Raw genomic sequence first — 12,860 nt, 5'->3', positions numbered from 1 at the left:
ACAAGCTGTACCACTGTGCAAAAATGGAGATAGAACTTCTGTATTAAGAAACAACTTTAGAAAATCCTTCTCCAGTAGCCATGTTAGGTGACTTAGGCCAATGACAGTTGTGGGGGAATAAAAGGGTTGGACACAATAATTGCTGCAGTGTTTAGAGTTTGCGCTATGAGTGTTAAAATCCTGTTTTCTGTTTCCATTCTTCTTTGGTGTCCACACAAGGACACATGAGAGGAAAAAATGATGAGTATGAAGAAAAGACATACTCTGTAAGCACTAATGTAGTGGATTAATAAAAATTGCTGCAGGGTATTAAAAATCGATCATCTACATATTCAAGGAGAAGATGAAAACTGATCTCAACAGTAAAGCTTCCTTCATCAGCATTCTAATTTTTACACAGTACTGATCTCCAGACCCCAGAGAAAATTACATTAGAAAGGCTTTTTGGGGGGTTGGTACTTGTGAAAACACAACTGTTTCCAACACAACCAGATAAATGATGGCAAAGATTATGTGTAATTTTTATGGATCCCACTTACATGACAACATTCATTCTGATATTGAAGTGTTATTGCTTTTGAATTTGGACTAATCCAAACATCAAAAGAATTTCAATATTACACAATACCATATATCTGTGTCACTGTGAATCTATGCTCACTAGATCCTGTATCAATGTGTTCAGCCTCACTGCTAAAAGGCTAAATACTTGAAATGTTCAGTCTCTGTCAAACACCTAAAATCTCTTCCAAATATCAAAGCCTCTCTAAAATACCCAATGTCTCAATGAAATATCAAAGGATCTCAAATGTACGCTCTTACAAAAAAAAATAAATAAATAATTAGTTACCTACCTTGTCATTCCAAGAGGGGAAAACCATGTCATAATTACATTAAAATCAAAAAAAATTAAAATTCTACAGTATAAAAAGATGTTCTGATCTCCAAATGGCCTTGGCAGCTCCATTTCTTTTGCTCTTTCATCCAAACACACACAGTGATTCTCCTACACTTAGGTCATATCTCTCCACACCTGTTGCTATTCCTGTTGGTCATCGAACAGTACTGTCAGCTCAAAATACTGGGGTCCCCATTGTACCTGGGTTATATCTTCATAAAGGGCTCTTCATGGCCTTTCACAGAAGCAAGCCTCAGCTATTCCCTATGACTCCAGCAAGCCTCCAAAACCAGTACCACCTGGGTGAGTTTTTCACACTACAAAGTTTGTCAGCAAAAGGGACAACCTTTTCCTGCTCCAGACCACAACTTCAGTTCTGTGTACTGAGAGTGAGAAGACACTTCCCACATTATTCCTCAATAATGCTGATCTCTTTTTAATCACAGCCAATTCTTCAGTATCAGCTGACAAGAATCACAGATTCGTAATTCAAAAATATTGAGTCGCCTTAGTAGTTTCTTTGTAGGACACTTATCCTTCCTTCTGATGTTCCCAAGCCAGGCCTCCAGCATCTGCACTGCCCTCTGCATTACCTTATAAGTTCCCACTGTTGTCCATTAATTTCTAAACACTCAATAGTTTTATATCCCAGAGTTACTAAGTTCATTCATAATCCTTCCTAAAACACAGTCAGGTGTGTCACAATAGTATTCCACATGACCAGTACCAGTTTCTCTCTTAGTTACTTGTTCTATTGCTTCGATAAAACACCATGATCAAAGTCAACTTGGGTTAAAAAAGGGTTTATGTTATTTTATATTTATACATCACAGTCATTTATTGAAAGAAGTCAGAGCATTAATTCAAGGCTAGAACCCAGAAGTAAGAACCAAAGCAGAAGCCCTGAGGAACACTGATTCCTTGCTTGATCCTCATGGTTTACTGAGCACTCAGGACAGCCTGCAGAGAAGGGGCAATGCTTCCAAAGGGTTAAACACTCACATCAATCACTAATCAAGAATATGACTTCCATACCTTCTTACAAACAATTTTAAAGGAAGAACTTTCTGAACTCAGGTATCTTTTTCCAGATAATTTTGTCTTGTGTCAGGTTGACAGAAATCAACCGAAACATGCCCTTAGAAAGAGATAATACCTTAAATTTTTGATTTATATACCAACAATAATGTCCAGTATTTCTAAGCACTTTATGTCTCTTGATAGGACCACAATAAGTAGCCACACTGAATATCTTTTATCCAAATGACAAGATGCACACATATCCTCTTCGTGTGCATGTGAAAGAGCCTACTAATCTGTGAGTTTGAAAAAACAAAATTACTTTGATAGATACAGCAATATATTTCTCAATTGCTAATTAATAAGGTATAAACATTTGAAAAATTATTTAGAATTCTTGAGAAATATAAGTGACTCACCAAGAGAGATAACTTTACATATACACATGTCTGAAATCAATTTCTAAAATGCCCTGTTCAGGTACATGTTAAGTACTCCAAAGGGTAAATGGAAAGCATTTAAAAGATCTAAAAATAGGCAATAGAGATGTATTTCTAGATAAATTTCTCTCAATCATCTTTATTTTCTACCAGACAATTAAACAGCAAATTCAAATTATTTAAAACTGAAGATAACAAATAATGTTCAAGATGACAGAAACTAACGCACTGATTGAGACACTGCTGATGTAAAAAATAACAAGTATTTTGGTGGATTATTAAAAACAGGGTTGAGGGGGACCGGAGAGGCAGGGAGGGTAGTAGAGAAAAATGTAGAGCTCAATAAAAATCAGAGTACTTGAATAACAATGAATCTGTAGAACTTAATAATATACACCTTTGTAGTCTTCCATGTCATGCATTAACAGAATACTAGAGTGCAGCTCCATTTCCTGATATATTTTCATTAAGCATTATTTCATAGCAATTCTTTGGTGTCGCTAGCTTATTGTTTCTCTAGTCAGTCACCACAGCCATCAAGTTACTCTTACTCTCCAGCAAGATATCTAAAGTCTTTCTCTTATTTTCCATTTTCTCATACTTATACTTAGAAAGTTATTTTATTATCTGCCCTAATCAAAATGCCTTTGTGCTGGCTCAGGCCCCAGTATGGGTGGAATAAAAAAGATGCTTACCATCTTTCCTAGTGAAGCATCAGATCCTAGCTGCTGTGGGTTCATGGCCTTGAAGGCAGCTCTCAACAGCCCTGCTCCCTCCATTCTCCTCTGAAGAAAGCAGCACTGATTTCCACCCTGCCCTTGTGGGTTCTATAGAGCTTTACATAACAAGTGCAGGACTCACCTTCTCAGAAATTTCTTCAGCAGTGTCCAGATCCTAGCTTGTCTCCCAGGCAAGATGAAGGCTAGTTTTACTTGATTAAGAAGACAAAACTCTCAGAGATTGGGTTGGGATGTTGCATTCCCCAAGTGCCAAGAACATGAAGTATTTTTAAAGATGCGAAGTATGACAATGGTCTGAGTCATTTCACTTCACTTCAAGAATAGCAAATTGAATGTCTTGAGCTCTGCTATTCCCGGAAGAGGAGGATTACAGAAGTGAGGCCACCCAATGTTCTTAGGTTTCGATTTCCCTGTCTAGTAAGACTAGATTGTCTTCTAAAGGATACACTTTACTTACCAAAACAAGCAAAGGTCTCCTGTGCTCAGTTGATTTTCTTCATAAATGGATGTTCTAAACTTAGCATTTCATGTCCAACAGCCTTACCCATGGGTCACTAAGAAACACATTCTTCTGAATAAATTTAACATCTGAAAAGGAAAGGGTGAGTCACTCAGACACTTCTCCCTCTTCTCCATCAGGCAGGAAGTGGCAAGAGGTGAATTCAGCAGATGTCTACTGCCACCAAGAACTGAATGTGTTTCCTGTACAGAAGAAGGTAGGCAGTGTAGTGTAGGGTGAATTCTAAATGATCTTAATAATAATAAAAAAGCCGTATCACACATAGGCGTAATTGCTGAAAGAGTAGAGACAAAGGAGCTAGCCACAGCCACTGCTTAACTCTCCAACTCTTCAGCCTGAAATGGGTTAGCTCCTGTCTCCACTAGCTTTCCATTCCTCTTTCTGTCCAGCCACATCACTTCCTATTTCCTCCTCCCTAGAGCTGAGATTAAAGGTGTGTGCCACTACTGCCTGACCTCTATGATTAGCTAGTGGCTAGCTCCACACTCTGATCTCCAGGCAAGTTGTACTTGTTAAAGCACAATATAATATCACTACATTTCCTGGGTTTTTTGTCTAAAGTAAAAAGAATGATGTAAGTAATATAAGAAAAAATATATATATTGTAAGTATAATAACTTTATACAATATATCCAGTCAATAATACATCACTAATGTGTAGTCAATGAACAACTGACACATTCAGAGAAAATACTCGACATCTCTATTTTGGTGAGGACAAATGTTGTACAGAGTTCACTATTCTAACTCGCATTACCAACACTACATTTTAATGTCTCTAAAACTTATCCTCTTTAAAAAATTGTACTCTTTTTAAAATCTATTTTTTTAATAATGTTTTCTCATTTTACATACCTATCCCTGGTCCCATTCCTCCCCTCTTTCTACTCCGCCAACTTACCTGCATTCCACACCCCATCCATTTCTCAGAGAGAGTAAGACTTCCCATGGAGAGTCAACAAATCTGACACATCCCTTTTAACCAGGACAAAGGCCCTGAATCTGGTATCAAGCAAAAGTGTAACTATAAAGTTTTCAACTCCATCAGAGACCTGAGAAGGAGATCATATTACCTGAGTAAGCAGGAAGTGCAATGAAACAACTTCCAAAAACTGTGAGAAATGAAAGAAGCAACTGGATGCCTGGACAGTCATCAAGGTTCCTCTGGAATTCTGGAGCACCCACCTTCAGCCTACCAGTCTCATGTCTGTCAGACTTTTCTGTGAAGCATGATATTCTGAAGTGCTCTCCTACCTGAATGATTGGTGAGTGTTATTTATATTATATTTTAAGTTTTTTCCCAAAAACATATGTTAATTTGTGGTTTGTTTCTAAGATTGGGGAAATGTTAATCTGAGTATTCCATTGCTATAACAATCACATCACTGCAAATTCATTGCTATGTTAGCAACATATGTCTTTCATTTTCTCTTCTGTCCTTCTGGCCCTATACATTCAACCTATCTCATGTTCAGTTTTCCTTGAGATAAAGTCCCAATTCATAAATTATTTTTACATCTGCACCAGACCTTCAACGACAACATAATTTTTTCTACTTTTTAATTTTGATCTTTGTTCATTTATACAGGCTTGCCAAAACACCCACTGTATGGTTTCTCCCGGATTTTTGTTCTCTCTTTTATAGCTCTTTTATTATCCAGATAGTATTGTTTCTTACCATAGGCATTAAGTTTTTTTCTAATTTGCCCTGGGAAGGACTTTCTTCTATGGTCACTGTAATTGCCTCTGCCACACCCTCTGCATATACAGAAATGAGGGGCATTATGTTTGGATTATGATTAGAAAAACACATTGTTTCTAGGAACACCCTGTTTACAATCCCTTTTTAGGTGACCATGTTTGCCACAATTATAATTCTTGACCTTGTTTTTCCATTTTTTTTTATTGAGAAAAGGAGAAAAAAAAACAAGTTTCTACCTCCTCCCAGACTCCCATTTCCCTCCCCCTCCTCCGACCCTTCTCCCCCTCCTCCCACCCTTGTCCCCCTCCTCCCACCCTTGTCCCCCTCCTACCATCCTTCTCCCCGTCCTCCCACCCTTCTCCCCCTCCTCCTACCCTTCTCCCCCTCCCCCACTCCTCTTCCCCTCCCTCTCCAGTCCAAAGAGCAGTCTGGGTTCCCTGTCCTGTGGTAAGTCCTAGGTCCTCACCTCTCCGTCCATTCCTAGGAAGGTGAACATCCAAACTGGCTAAGCTCCCACAAAGCCAGCACATTAAGTAGGTTCAAAACCCCGTGCCATTGTCCTTGGCTTCTCAGAAGCCAATGCCATTTTGAATTTTCTTCAAAGCTTTGGATATCACTTCCTATCTAAGCATCATCATGATCTTGAGATTCAGTGTTAACTGTATCTCAGATCCATTCTTCCAAGGGTCCTGTCCTTGCTTTTAAAGGCCTAAATATCCTTTTGCATTGAGACAGAATTTTCAAAGCCAGAGATTCAATTATTATTTTTTGGTTTCTAAACTTTGCATCATTCTGTTAACTGCTGATGTCAGTTATTGTGAGAAATCTGTGAAGGCTTCCTTTGGGTCTTGTATAAGTTTTGTAAATGACTCAATTCTCTTTTTTAATTATTATGAAAATATTTTTTTAAAAAGAAAGCAGACTACCTTTTTACATTTTACATACCAATCCCAGTTTCCTATCCCTCCCCTCATCCTATTCCCTTTACCTATACCCCCATCCACTCCTCAGAGAGGGTAAGGCCAAATTGCTTTGAGGAAGGACAAAGGCCCTCCCTCCTTACTATATCTAGACTTAACAAGGTATCCATCCAAAGAATATGGGTTTCCAAAAAGCCAGTACAAGCAATAGGGATAAACCTTGGTGCTGCAGCCAGAGGTCTTGCAGACTGTTCCAGCTATACAATTGTCACCCACATTCAGAGGGTCTAGTTTGGTCCTATGCTAGTTGCTTCCCTGTACAACTGGAGTTGGTGAGCTCCTATTAGCTCAGGTAAACTGCTTCAGTTGTTGTCCCCATCATGATCTTGACCTATTTGTTCATATTCTTACTCCCCCAATCTTCAACTGGACTATGGGAACTCAGCACAGTGCTTCACTGTGGGTCTCTGCCTCTGTTTCCATCAGTAGATGGATGAATGTTCTATGGTGATTTTTTTTATTAAAAATTGCCAGCTCCTCCCTTTAATGGAAGAATGGATGAAGAAAGTGTGGATTATATACATATTAGAGTACTACTCAGCGGTAAAAAACAATGACATCATGAATTTAGCATGCAAATTGATGGAAATAGAAAACACTATCCTGAGTGAAGTATCTCAAACCCAAAAAGATGAACATGGGATGTACTCACTCATAATTGGTTTCTAGCCATAAATAAAGGACATTGACCATATAATTTGTGATCCTAGAGAAGCTAAATAAGAAGGTGAACCCAAAGTCATCCGCCTGGATATGGAAAGTAGACAAGATTGCCAAGCAAAAACTAGGAACTTGGTGGTGAGGTGGCATGGGGCTCAGGGGAAATGGGGTGAGAAACATGAGAAGGGGAGGATGGGGACATCTTGGGGGAATAGGATGGTTGGGATAAAGGAAGAGTGGATACGGGAACAGAGAAATATATATCCTAATTAAGGGAGCCATCTTAGGGTTGGCAAGAGACTTGAATCTAGAGGGGCTCGCAGGTGTCCAGGGAGATGTCCCCAGCTAGTACCTTGGGCAACTGAGGAGAGGGAACCTGAAATGACCCTATCCTATAGCCATACTGATGAATATCTTGCATATCACCTTAGAACCTTCATCTGCCGATGGATCGAGATAGAGACAGAGACCCAAATTGGAGTACTGGACTGAGCTCCCAAGGTCCAAATGAGGAGCAGAAAGAGGGAGAACATGAGCAAGGAAGTCAGGACCGTGATGGGTGCACCCATCCACTGTGACAGTGGAACTGATCTAACCCCCTGTGACAGTGGAACTGATCTATTGGGAGTTCACCAAGGCCACCTGGACTGGGACTGAAGAAGCATGCAATGAAACCAGACTCTCTGAACATGGCGGACAATGAAGGCTGATAACAAGCCAAGGACAATGGCAGTAGGTTTCGATCCTAATGCATGAACTGGCTTTTGGGAGCCTAGCCTGTTTGTTTGCTGACCTTCCTGGACCTGGATAGAAGTGGGAGGACCTTGGACTTCCTGCAGGGCAGGGAATCTGGACTGCTCTTCAGTCTGAAGAGGGAGGGGGAATGGATTGGGGGGAGGGGGAGAGAAGTGGGGATACGGGAAGGGCAGTGGGAGGAGGGGGCAATGAGTGGGAGTAGGAGGAAGGAAATGGGAAACAGGGAGGAGGCAGAAATTTTTTTCAACAACAACAAAAAAATAAACAACAAAATTTTTTTTTATTAAAAATTGCTGCCTCCTCCCTGCCTCCATTTTCCCTCCCCCTCTCCCTACTTCCCACGCCCTACTCCCTTCCCCCTCCCTCTCCAGTCCAAAGAGCAGTCAGGTTTCCCTGCCCTGTGGGCAGTCCAAGGTCCCCCCCCCCCCCCCGATCCAGGTCTAGGAAGGTGAGCATCCAAACCGGCTAGGCTCCCACAAAGCCAGTACATGCAGTAGGGTGAAAACGCAGTGTCATTGTCCTTGGCTTTTCAGCAGCCCTCATTGTCCACCATATTCAGAGAGTCCGGTTTTATCCCATGCTTATTCAGTCCCAGTCTAGCTGGCCTTGGTGAGCTCGCAATAGATCAGCCCCACCGTCTCAGTGGGCGGGTGCCCCCTTCGTGGTCTTGACGTCCTTGCTCATGTTCTCCCTCCTTCTGTTCCTCATTTGGACCATGGGAGCTCAGTCCCTTGCTGCAATGTGGGTCTCTGTCTCTATCTCCATCCATCGCCAGATGAAGGTTCTATGGTGCTATGCAAGATATTCATTAGTATGGTTATAGGATCGGGCCATTTCAGGCTCTCTCTCCTCAGCTGCCCAAGGATCTAGTTGGGTACATCTCTCTGGATCCCTTGGAACCTGTCTAGAGTCAAGGCTCTTACCAACCCTAAAATGGCTCCCTTAATTAAGATATATACTTCCCTGCTCCCATATAAGATATTCATCAATCTCACTACAGGACAAGTCCAGTTCAGGCACCCTCTCCTCTTTTGCTTAGGGCCTTAGTGGAGATCAACCTTGTGGATTCATAGGCATTTCTCAAGCATCCGGTTTTCTTGCTAACCCCATGATGGCTCACTCAATAACAAAATTTTTTCCTTGCTCTCTTTTCTGTCCTTCCTCCATCTCGTCTATCCCATTCTCTCAAGTTCTCCTCGCTGCTCCCCTTCTCCCTCCTCTTTTCCTTCTGCCCTCCCTTCTCTCTCCATCCCCTGTACTCCCAATTTTGTCAGGCAATCTTACCTATTTCTTCTTTCCACGTGGATCTGTGTATGTTTTTCTTAGGATTAACGTTGTTACTGAGCTTCTCTAGAATCATAGACTATTGGCTTGTTATCGTTTGCTTTTCTTAACAGCTAGTACCCACTTATGAGTGAGTACATAGCATGTATATCTTTCTGGGTCTGAATTACCTCACTCATGATGTTTTTTTCTTCCTAGTTCCATCTGTTTGTGTGCAAATTTTAAGATGTCATTGTTTTTTACCTCTGAGTAGTTCTCCATTGTGTAAATTTACTATATTTCCTCATTCATTCTTTGGTTAAGGGACATCTAGGTTGTTACCAGGTTCTGGCTATTATAAATAATGCTGCTATGAACATAGTTAAAGAAATGCCCTTGTAGTATGATTGAACATCCTTTGGGTATATGCCCAAGAGTGGTATTGATGGATCCTGAGATAGATTGATTCCCCATTTTCTGAGAAACTGCTATACTGATTTCCAGAGTGGTTGTACAAGTTTGCATTCCTACTAGATGGAGGAATGTTTCCCTTATTCCACATTCTTTCCAGCATAATCTATCATTGGTGTATTTGATCTCAGCCATTCTGACTGCTGTGATATGGTATCTCAAAGTAATTTCGATTTGCATTTCCCTGATGATTAAGAATGCTGAACATTTTCTTAAGCATCTTTCGGCAATTTGAGATTCTTCTAATGAGAATTCTCTGTTTAGTGTTGTTGAAGGTTTCCTTCCAGCCAGGTCCCACAGCCATTCAGTCCCAAAGAAACACACAGAGCCCTACATTAATTATTAAGTGGTTGGCCTAGTAGCTCAGGCTTTCTTGTTAACTAATTCTTACATCTTAAATTAGCCCATAATGTTGTCTGTGTTAATCACATGGCTTGGTACCTTTTATTAGCAAAGCATTCCCACCTTGCTTCCTTTGTGTCTGGATGAACTACAGATTGAGTGTTTCCTCTTCCCAGAATTCTCTTATTCTTGTTGTTCAACCTCTACTTCCTGCCTCGTTGTCCCACCTATACTTCCTGCCTGGCTATTGGCCAATAGGTGTTTTGTTAAAACAATACAAGTGACAGTGTACAAGGCATTGTCCCACAGCAGCTTATTTCTGCATTTTTTAATTGGATCATTTGCAGTTTTGATGTCTAATTTCTTGAGTTCTTTGTGTGTTTTGGATATCTATCCTCTGTCTGATATGCGGTTGGTGAGGATCTTTTCCCATTCAGGAGGTTTCCTTTTTGTCTTATTGACTGTGTCCTTTGCTTTACAGTAGTTTCTCAGTTTCAGGAGGTCCTATTTATTTATTGTTGCTCTCAATGTCTGTGTTACTGGGGTTATATTTAGAAAGTGATCTCCTGTGCCCATGCATTGTAGGCTACTTCTCACATTTTCTTCTATCAGGTTCAGTGTGGTCATATTTATATTGAGATCTTTAATTCATTTGGACTTCAATTTCATGTATGGGGATTAATATGGATCAATAGGTGTTCTTCTACATGTTGACATCCAATTATGCCCACACCATTTGTTGAAGATACTTTCTTTATTCCATTTTGTAGTTTTAGCTTCTTTGCTAAAAATCAGGTATTTGTAGGGGTGTGGATTAGTATCCATGTCTTTGATTTGATTCACTTGGTCAACTTGTCTGCTTTTATGCCAATACCAAGCTGTTTTCATTAATGTAGCTTTATAATAAAGCTTCATGTCAGGGATGGTGATGCTTCTGGAAGTTCCTTTTTTTTGTACAGGATTCTTTTGGATATCCTGGGTTTTTTGTTTTTCCAATGAGGCTAAGTATTGTTCTTTCAAGGTCTGTCATGAATTGCGTTGGGATTTTGATGGAGATTGCATTGAATCTATAGATTGCTTTTGGTTTTAATTAACAGTAGTCAGATTGGATGCAGGGTATTACTTCAGTTTTCCTATTTCTGATAAGACTTTCTATGTATCCAGTATGTGGTAAACTTAGGAGAAAGTTCCATGGACTTCTGAACAAGTATTATATTCTTTTGTGTTTGGGTGCAATGTTTTAAGGATGTCTGTCAGGTTCATTAGCTTTAGAAGGTTATTTTACTCCAAATTTTCTCTGCTGTTTTGTTTTCTTGATGACCTGTCCATTAGTGAGAGTGGCATACTGAAGTCACCTACTTTCACTGTGCTAAACTTAATATATGATTTTAGCTGAACTAGTGTTTCTTTTGTGAAATTGAATACCATCATGCCCGGTGCATAAATGTTAAAACTTGTAATATTTTCTTGCTGTATTGTTTTCCTTTAATGATTATTCAGTGTCCTTCCTTTTTACTTGTGGTTAGTTTTGGCACAAACTCTGTTTTATCAAATATTAAAATACCTACTCTTCCTTGCTTACTTCTTACTTCTATTTACTTAAAATACATTTCTCCGTTTTCTACCCTAAATTGATGTTTGTCTTTGATAGTTTTAGAATGTTTATTGAACAAAGCAGAAAGATAGATCCTGATTTCTAATCTAGTCTGTTACGTTGCTTCATTTTATTAGAAAAATAGAGACCATTAATTATTCATCAATTCCTCTTATTTTATTATTGTGGATTTTCCCCTTCTTTTGATTAACTGTTTTAGTATTATTAATTTCTTGTATCATTTTTTGACCCTTCATATTGTAATTTTTCCTGTTTCTGTATATTGACCTTCATATTGCATTTTTTATTCTAGTGTCTTTTGTAGAGCCGGATTAGTACAGAAAAATTGTTAAAATGTGTGTTTTTCCATCATGAGATATTTGCTTTCTCTGTAGACTGTGATAGATACTTTTGTTGCTTGTAGTAGTCTAGAATGACATCTGTGGTCTTCAGAATGCAGAGAACATTTGACCAAATCCTTATTTTCAGAGTAATCATTGGAAAGTCAGTGTTATTCTAGTAAGTCTACCTTTATAAGTGATGTGGTCTTTTTATCTCCCGTCTTTTAATAACCTTTCTATATTCTTTACTTCTCATGCTTGAATTACTGTATCTCACAGAGATTTCCTTTTCTGATCATATCAATTTGATGTTCTCTATGCTTCTTGCACCTTGATAGGCATCTCTTATTTTACACCAGCAATTTATCTATGATTGTGCTACATTATTTTCTACGCCTTTAAACCAGTTTCTTCTCCTTCCTCTATATCTATTATTCATGTACCTTTTTTTTTTCTGGTCATAATATCCAAGTTTTCCTAGATGTTTGGTGCCTGCATGCCTTGAGATTTAACATTTACTTTGACAGAGATATCCATTGCTTCTACCTTCAAGACCAAAATTCCTTCTTCCATAGTTTTTAATCTGTTGGTAAGACTTTCTCTTTGACTCTGGCTTCCCAAACATTTCATTTAGAGTTTTACTTCAGCTTGATTTTTTAAATGATTTTATTTCTTTGGTAAATTCTTCTTTCACGTCTTCAATTGTCTTCCTTATGTAACTCAACTTACATTTGGTTGGTTTTACTCTTTGCTTTTTCAGGGCGCACCACTCAGTTCCCATTTAAATCTCATGGAGAGTTATTCTTCGTTATGAATTCCCATCCTTAACTTGGCCTGTTCCTAGCCAGTTTTTCATTATCCCATCTACCTTTTGGTCTTTTATCTTTCCTTATTCTATATTCCTTTCTTTATTTCTTACTCTGTGGCTTGCTGTGTAGCTGGGTGGCTGGCCCATGGTGTCCTCTTTCCTTCTTTTCTTGGTCACTTTCTTGATCCTCATACACCCCCAGAATTCTCCTTCTGTTTATTCTCTCTGCCTGCAAGTCCCACCTAACCTTTCTCGTGATAGTTATTGGACATTCAGCTCTTTATTAGATTTATCCGGTGATTTTGATTGACAAAATGAGATCACT

At 39.2% G+C, this 12,860-nt stretch overlaps 1 protein-coding gene across 1 annotated transcript in view; it reads right to left on the bottom strand.

Annotated features, from left to right (window-relative positions):
- Positions 1 to 12,860, bottom strand: part of LOC121442004 (gamma-interferon-inducible protein 16-like) — a 40,583-nt gene that overhangs the window by 12,422 nt on the left and 15,301 nt on the right. The window lies entirely within an intron of this gene.

This window comes from Microtus oregoni, unplaced genomic scaffold (genome assembly GCF_018167655.1).
Source record: "Microtus oregoni isolate MIOR12 unplaced genomic scaffold, Mior012 000086F_ref0000336, whole genome shotgun sequence".
Lineage (NCBI taxonomy): Eukaryota > Metazoa > Chordata > Mammalia > Rodentia > Cricetidae > Microtus > Microtus oregoni.
This window is presented reverse-complemented; position numbering and strand designations above follow the sequence as displayed.